Source organism: Galeopterus variegatus, unplaced genomic scaffold (assembly GCF_000696425.1).
Source record: "Galeopterus variegatus unplaced genomic scaffold, G_variegatus-3.0.2 Scaffold5472, whole genome shotgun sequence".
NCBI lineage: Eukaryota > Metazoa > Chordata > Mammalia > Dermoptera > Cynocephalidae > Galeopterus > Galeopterus variegatus.
In genome coordinates, this window is record NW_007731583.1 from 41,580 (window position 1) to 50,363 (window position 8,784).

Below are 8,784 nucleotides of genomic sequence, written 5' to 3' on the forward strand. Positions count from 1 at the left end.
GGGACTGTCACAGAGCACCTAGTACTGTACAAAGTTGTACCCACATAAGGTGCTTCATCTGTAGAACTTTACAGGTTCCAGTTAATGCTACAGAATGTGTACGTAATGCACACTCAGCTCAGTGAACTAAGGACTAGTCATGCCTTCTCTCAGCCAAGGAATCTTCATGGAAGGGGCAGAGCCTTCCCATCTGTTTGAAGGAACTTACAGGAACTAGCAAGCTTAGAAGAACAGAGAAGTTCTAGACACAAGGCATGCTGCTGGCGTTGAGGGGACGACTGATTTGACTTTCCTCCTCCTCCTCTTTTCTGTGTTCTGGTAAAATTCACGAAGTGGATTTCATTCATTCAGTTACTCAACAACTAACAAACACCTGCTGTGTGTGAGGCATTGTGCTAGGTGCAAAGAAGGACACAAAGAGGGACGGGACCCAGTCTCAGCCCCCAGGACATGCAGTCCAGTGAGGTGCATGAGGCATGTTCACAAATTGCCACAAGTACCCCAGGAGAAGAGCACACAAAAATATTACCGGAGTTCAGAAAAAGAAGCAATCACATTGGTTTGGGGGGTGAGCCAAGCAACACAGTCTGCAAAGGCTTTGTAGGAAGTGATATTGAGCTGGAACTTGAAGGATGGGGAGCTTTACTACGCTCAGATGGGAGGTGGGTGTTCCAGATGCACCAGTTGGCTGGGCAGGGGCTAGCGATCCAGAGGGTGGGTGTGGCCGCTGTTCAAATGTGTGCAAAGGGGCGTGGAGCTAGTGGGTGAGCACAGATGGAAACTGAGCAGGATGGGAGTTAGAGGCCAGATAAGGAGCTCGAACTTCACTTGGCAGGAAACGGGGAATCGTCGAAGGCTTTTGAGCAGAGACGCGGCTGTGTAGTTAGGACAGATTGAAGAAGGGGGACAGAGTGAGGAGATGGCTGTTCCAGCTGTTTCCAGGTGAGAGAAGAGAGAGGTTCCTGAGACGATGAGACTGGGAGGCAAAGCAAGTGGAAAGGCGGCTCTGGGGCTGGAGGAAGGGGGACTCCATTACTGAAGAAGAAAGGGGGAGGAAGCCAAGGTGCAGAGGTGCAGATGGGCAGTGCCCAGGTCCCCGCAGGGGCTTCTGCAGAACTCAGAGGTGCATTTCCAGAGAGTCCACTTTAAACCGAGCACCCCTGGTCACCTTGTAGCAGAACCATTCGAAGCTGCCTCCTTCCTGCTCACCCTGCTTGCTTCTCCAGCCACGAAGGGGCCGGAAGCTGCAGCTAGGAGCTGGGGAAGTGGAGGAGGTTTAACTTAATGTAGGGTTAGAAGTTTCTATTATTAACTGGGATTATCACACTTTTGTTGACTTGAATGAGACTGTTTGCTACCGAAAGTGACTGAAGGACTTCCTGTTACTTTCCTAATGTGATCAGAAACGTTATGGGACCCACCTAAGTTTTCATGTAGGTGCAGGTTTAACAGGGAGACAGGAAAAGGTGTATTTTAGATTCATGCCGTGATTCCAACACATTTGACAACCATTTACACAGTTAGAGAACCCCTGGTGGGTAGTAAGCGTTCCCGTGTCACCTACACTTCCTCCCTTCCTCCTTCCCTGAGGACAGGTCCGAATGAATGCATGTACGCTCAAGTGCAAACAACAATGTACCGTCTCTGCAATGAGAATGTGCCAGGGTCAGAAAACTTAAGTTAAAGATATTGGTGTCTAATTCTCGAATGTCAGACATTGGCAAGGGGAGAGGGCATCCTCATTAGGGAGGTGGGAGGACACGGGGCCTCCAGAGCCATCAGCATGGAGAAGTGGGGAAGCCATTAAAGATCACAGCACCACATGCAGTGCACTTGGGACAACAAGAGACAGTTTAGGGTATGGCACACTCATTAACTTGTTACAAGGAGGCAACCTTTGCAACTTTGAGTAGGCAGACACTGAGGTCACCCAAGTTACATTTCAGACCCAAAAAGGGGAAAACAGAACAAAACCTGAGATCTACTCAGTATCCTTTATATGAGGGTTCCGACAGTTCCAAAGTATCCATCCTGGGAAAAGCTAAATGGAGCTAAATAAGCCAAAAGTCTAAATACCGGAAGTGGAACACACCCTCCTGACTAGGTCTGCCCCGGTTCACATTGTCTAGCTGTGCCCCTGACATTGCTGGTTTAACAACTGTACCAATATTTTTCTTATTCACATTCATTAATAAAGAGAAAGAGGAAAAACGTGGGCCTGTTTTATTCTCTGCCATCATTTAAATCATGTTGAATTGTGAATTTAAATTTTTCTGGAAACTTTTCTTATACACAATCTATCTTTTTCCAAAAAGTTCCCCCAGAATACATTCTTTGAGACTAAAATATACATATATATTTTTAGGGAGTATATATAAGTTAAAATCTATTATTTAGTTCCAGGGTTAATTTTATGCCTTCAATATGGATTGTGTTTATTTCCTTTTTTTCATTTCACTTTTTATTTGGAAATAATTTCAAACTTGCAGAAAAGTTGCAAAAATAAGATAGTACAAAGAACATACATGTATCCTTTACCCAGACTCACCTATTGTTAATACTGTATTCCATCTGCTCTGTCTAGACCATATTTTTTTTCTGAACTATGTGAGAGTCAGCTACATACGTCACAGCACTTTATTCCTGAGTACTTCAGTGTATGTATGAACAGGGACGTCCGACACAATTGCAGCACACATGATCAACGTCGGTAGATTTAACGGGATTCACTACTTTGATCTAATTTAACATGGCTCGTGTTTGTTGCTGATTGTGGTACCCTAGCACATTTTCAAGGCCTGATACAATGTAAGGTTGCTTTTTATATGACAATCAGAGTAGCAGAGATAATGTCATGTTTTATGACACATACTTTTTAATGATCTTCTGGAGTTTGAGTTCCTTGATTTAAATTAACCCTAGGTTGGTGTCTCGGTCAGAGGTTAAAGCAACAGACTTGCAGCAATTGCATTTTATACCAGCTCTTCACCAAATGCACCCCATTTATCATAACCGATGCACCTCTGAAAAGGTATCTGTGGCTACAGCCCCTGTACAGCACCGTGTTGCAGAGCCGAGGTGGAGCCCAAGACCAACGTTTTGGATCCTGAGTTCAATGCAGTATTAAAGGAGATTCCAGTTGTCACTTTATTTTGAATCTCTAAGGAGGGAATGGTCATTTCCTTACAAGACATTTGCTCTCGACATGTCTGAAGTTGAAACGTAAATTCTGTGCCAAACCGCGGGGCACAGAGGAGAGAGGCCCCCTGGAGAGGTGCCATCTTTTCAAATCTCCTCCTTTCTCGTCAACACTAGTAGATCTCTACACAGGAAAATATAAACTAAGTGCTATTTGCCAGATTATGGTGTCTCTAGTTTCTTAAACGTTTAACTGGAAGCTTTTTAGTACTTAAAATCATAAAATCAATTTTTTTAGAAAAATCTGGAAGCCCATTAAAGGGTATTAATTATGTCAGTATTTGCTTGAAAACACCCAAGGAAAAGCAGTGATTCCCTTTTACACACAGCAATATCAATTAGATTAAAAAGTTATTTCCAGGCTGGCTTAGTTGGTAGAGCATGGTCCTGATAACACCAAGGTCCAGGGTTCAATTCCTGTACCAGCCAGCTGCAAAAAAAAAAAAAAAAAAAAAGCTATTTCCATAATGTAAGTGAAAGTCTTCACACAGGGGCTCCCTGGCTGAACTTTTCCATATTTCTTTGGTCCACAGCAGGCTCTCTGTGCCCTCCTGCTCTCCTTGTCAAATGTGCTTTCCTGTGAGAATCTCTGAGGGTGTTCCAAAGCTCTAAGCGTCTGGGAGCTTGGGCGAGGTCACACTGATAAGGGAATGTCAATTAACATTTTTATGGTTTCCCATGAGTCCTGTGAAGAGACAGCACAGCCCGCAATCCAGATAAGTGTGACATTACATACTTTTTAGCTGTAGTTTTGTTTTGTTCTGTTTCTGCAGAGGAGCTGATATGGGAGAGGTGAAAGAGATGTTGGGAATGTCATAGATTTTTGTCTCTCTAAATCAGGTGGTTCTCCTGGAGACCACATGTCACACAGCTGGCAGGAAATCCCACCGCATCACGTCTGGGGCTGCTGCCCTACCCTCTTGCAGTTGTGGGAAAGTCTCTGCGTGTCCGCAGAGCAGAGAATTCAGAAAGGCCGTTAGTGCTCAGTTCACAGTGACTGCTCAGACAGTCACGTCTGTCTGGAGGCCTCTCGAAGGTCGAGGCCCTAACATCCCTGTCGCTGGTCTCAGCAAAGGGGTTATGCCCTGTGGCCCTTGAGGCCTGTACTCTTGCCAACAACATTCCCATCAGAGACCTGCACAGCAGTGGGGTGCTGGTCCCCAGGACAGCCAGGACCAAACCCCTTGCCCACCTCCTAGTCTTGAGCAGAGCTTCCCAACCCTTTCTCCTCCAGCTCCTCCTCTGTTTCATCTCAAGCATCTGGAAGAGTGTCTTCTGATCAGGTGGATGACCCACCAGCACTCTCCACCCCCACTGCTGTGACTCTGTGATCCCACAGTGTGCTCCTCAGTGCCCGTGATGTTATTTAATGTGGTGACGATAGACTGACCATGGTCACTGCAGAGCCCATCCTCCACTTAGCCAGTCTTCGAGCTCATTCTGCCTCTCACCGTCACTGTGGGGTCAAAGAGCCATGACAGCAAGCCAGGGTCTGATGCTAAAAACTGCCCCAGCTCCTGGACACCCGGATCTGGGGCTAAATGACGGCCGTTGGCTCCCAGGCTGCCTGGCGAAGACTGTCTGTCCCAAGGGCACCTCTCCCTGACTCATCTCAATCCCTGCCACATGTCAGCTTGTCACACTGATGGCAGAGAAGAGGTTTTCACAGAATTAAGAGTTGGGCCACGTTCGCCAATGGATAGCTTAAATGTGTTCTGGAAAAGCATGAGATTATTATATTCCAGCTGCTGAAATCCCTTTAATCCTCTTCAGAAACTGGCCTGCAAGTTCATTTCCACAGCTCATTAACCCCTTTTAGATAGATTACCTCCAAAATGTTGAAACACAGTTTCTTGCCTTTGAAAGTGGACATGCATTCCTCAGCGTCTTGTGCTGGCTGAAGGTCCCTGTGTTGTCTGACCCAGGCAGGAAAGGCCAGGTCTGATGAAGATCGGTCTAAATTGGTGTCTCCTTCTATTATGCAATTCAGGGGAGGGGTGAAGGGGTCCTACAGATTCATGAGCTGTGTTTACAGTGCAAAGGACACATGTATATTTATACAAGCTCTGTACATCCCAGATTGATTGTACGAGCAGTATCATTTTCATGTTTCTGCCAGCATCTTTCCTGTGGGAGCAGAGGCTATGGTGGCTGGGGAGGGAGGGTTAACTTGTCCACAGGAGAGAACCACAGACCTCCCCAAATGCAAATTCTCAGCATTGATTAATTTTTAATGGAAATCAATCTCACTCTTCCAAAGAAGCTTTTGGCTTCGTAGAAGATATAGACTGCTTACTGTTGGTTCCTAACGTGTATCTCCTTTCTCTTTCCCCCTCCCCTCCTGCCTTCCCAACCTGTTGGCAGCTGCCCGTATCTAGCAGTGAAAATCACCCCTGCTATCCCCGTGGTTGGTGGCATCCTGTTCTTCTTTGTGATGGGGACCCTGCTCCGCACCAGCTTCAGCGACCCCGGAGTCCTCCCACGAGCCACACCTGATGAAGCTGCTGACCTGGAAAGGCAAATAGGTAACACTGGAGGGCTGCCCTCAGCCTGTGATCACTTCCCACCATGCCCATGGTGTGGAAGGATGGCAGGAGGTGCAGGGCGCTGGCCAACCACCAGAGTAACCCGCGAAGGAAGGAGCTGTAAGTCTTCGTCTGCTTGGTGGGCAGGATGACCTGCATAGCAGGTGGGGTAGAAGGTGGTCGAGGTAAGGCTGGAGGGGCCGGCACGCCATGCCAGCAAGGCACCGCCAGTGAGTGTTTCCGGATGTTTCTTGGAAACCCAAGGGCCCAGTTCTGCTGTGATAAGGCGCCTCCGTCGTGAAGGGTCTGCAGTGGCTGGCCGCTGCTCTGCTGCTCCCTGTCACCGTCATCGCAGCTTAACTAGTTTCCATAAAGCCAGGGGAGGTTACGTCTTAGGCAGCTGTCTTATTTGTTCAGCCTACTTTATTTTATTTAGGCATACCAAAAATATATATTTGTGGCGTATATTGAGATTAATAGTTTCATTTTTCCTTACATAATGAAACCCTAGGCTAAAAAGTTTACAGTAATCCATTTTGAAGATATTAAAACAAATCCTAATCCCTCACAGAACAAACTTTTAAAGTCTTCCCATTAATTAAAAAGAGACCTTTTTCTTGCTCTTAAAGGTTCTCAAAAGCTTGCATTTGTGAATGTGTAGCTTTGCTGGGGTGTGCTGGTGAATCTACGGAGGCTGTAGTGACTCAGCGTGAACATGGAGTTTAGTCCTGAGACAGATCTTGGCAGAAATGTTTCTGTCCCAGTATCCCTCCTACTCCATGGGCTTCCCTTTGCAGCCTCCACTAGAGCTGGAGAGAGCCCCTTGTCTATGGTGTGGGCAAGTGCAGGTGTGGATGTTGCTAGACAGTGTCAACTCTGGTCTTACCATCCCCCAAGTGCTAGAGCACAGCCGTGTCCTTCTCTCAGCATCTGCCTTCATCCTTCGTCCCTGTCGCCTGGGAGGGGCGCAGTCAGGAGTCAACAGTGGGAGTGTATGGTGGCATCGCTACACCGCAGCCTTCTTGTGTCCTGAGGTAGGGGGGAAGGGGAGGAAGAAGCAGCAGTGGGGAGACGGCCTCTTTCTTAGCCATCACATCATGGAATTCCAAGACTGGGCATGCTAATCCATAATTTAAATAGAGACTTACATTGTACAGCACTTTCATTATTCTTAAAGCCCATCCATGGCTATCACTGCATTTTTTCACATCCAGGCAACCTCGTGAGGAAGACTGTGTTATTACACTCATTTTAAAATAAAGAAATTAAGCTCCAAAGAGGGGCTTAAATGGGGGAAGGTGAGAGGGCTGGAGCCTAGAACCTCGTCTCCAGGTCTCTGGCCTTGGCCTTTCCATCTCCTCATGCTGTTGGGGAGAGGGAGGGAGTCAGGCCCAGTTTCCTTCAAGGAATAGAACTGTGGAGTCTCTGCCCACCACACATCAGCACATAGCTTGAAACTCCACTACTCAGTGCAAGAGCCCAGCCCCCATGCAGTTGATACAGTTTCCTGCTGTGATCCCCACCTCTAGTTAGTGCAAGGAACATCTGCAAAGTCAGCGTGGTTGGGAACAGGTTTTCTGCCTTTCCTCCTGAGTGCGCGATAAACAGTGCCATTAGAATTCTCTGTCCTAAACGCAGGTTCTAAGATGCGGTCTCCTTTCATCCTTATTGATATTAAGGCAGTTGAGAGAGGGGAATTCACATATTTCTGTTGTTAAAGTTGATGACCTCAGAGCAGTATTTTTCAAAACAACTTAAATATGTTTTAAAACCAGCTGTGCCCCAGGGCCCCCAAAGGCATCGCTTCTGTGAGAGAACTGGATTAGAGAAAGGATGAAACAAAAACCTTATTTCCTGTAAAGGAGAGAAGAGGGGCTTAGAGGCAGGACTCTGGCATGGCAGACATGAGTAGCTTGGCAAATTCCTCCATGAAAGACAAAGGTAAAGCTGGACAGAATTGTCAGAAACAACCATTTCATGGTTCTAGAATTCGGCCGAATTGAGGAATAGTTGTTCATTCCTCAAGGACATCTGTGGCCTTCTTGCCTGGGGCCTCTCCCATCTCCAGCCTGAATTCCCAACGTGAGGAGGTTCCACCAGGACAGGGCAAGACTTGAAAACCTCCCTTGAAAACCTCAGAAATGGAAGGCTGGCCCAATTCGGAATGGAGCATAGAAAAAAAGACAATAACCAAGCTTCCATCTTCAGAAACCATTAAAAGAAGGGCAAACCAAACTCAAAGCGAGCAGGATGGAGGAAATAATAAAGTTTAGAAAGGAAATCAATGAAAAGAACACAAGAAAATAATAGAAAAAATCAATGTGACCAAAAGTTAGTTCTTTGAAAAGATCAACAAAATTGGCAAACCTTTAGCTATGCGGAGAGAGACAGAGAGATTATCAAAATCAGGAAGAGACATTTTTTTCAAAGAAGATATATGAATGACCAGTCAGCACATGTAAAGATGCTCAACATCCTTAGTCATTAGGGAAATGCAAATCAAAGCCACTATAAGGTGACACTTCACACCCCCTAGGGTGGCTATAATCAAAGAGACTGACGATGACAAATGTTGGTGAGGATGTGGAGAAGTTGGAACCCTCATACATTACTGGTGGGAATGTGAAATGGTGCACCCACTTCAGGAAACCCTTTATCAGAATTTTCCAATAAGTCACACATAGCTACTGTATGACTCAGCAATTTTACTCTTAGGTGTATATCCGAGGGATATGAAAACATATGTCCACAGGAAGAGTTGTACATGAATCTTCACGGCAGCTTTATACCTAGGAGACAAAACAGGAAACAACCCCAGTGTCCGAGAATGAATTGATGTGGTACATCCGCACAGTGGAATGCTATTACGAAACAAGCAAGGAGCAAAGCATTGATACATGCCACAACATGGGTGAACCTTTAAGACAGTAAGCTAAGTGAAAGCAGCCAGATGCAGAAGACTACATATTGTGTGATTCCATTTATAAAAAATGTCCAGTAAAGACAGATCTTTAGAGACAGAAAGTAGGTTAGTGACTTACTGGGGCTGCGGGGGGGGGGG

The 8,784-nt window shown here is 46.2% G+C and overlaps 1 long non-coding RNA gene across 2 annotated transcripts in view; it reads left to right on the forward strand.

Moving 5' to 3' along the window:
- Positions 1-5,527: 5,527 nt before the first annotated feature.
- The window catches only part of LOC103604913, a 94,678-nt gene continuing 91,421 nt past the window's right edge, over positions 5,528-8,784 (forward strand). For both annotated transcript variants that reach the window (XR_551750.1, XR_551749.1), the window contains exon 1: positions 5,528-5,723. This is a non-coding gene — a long non-coding RNA (uncharacterized LOC103604913). The remainder of the gene's footprint in view (positions 5,724-8,784) is intronic.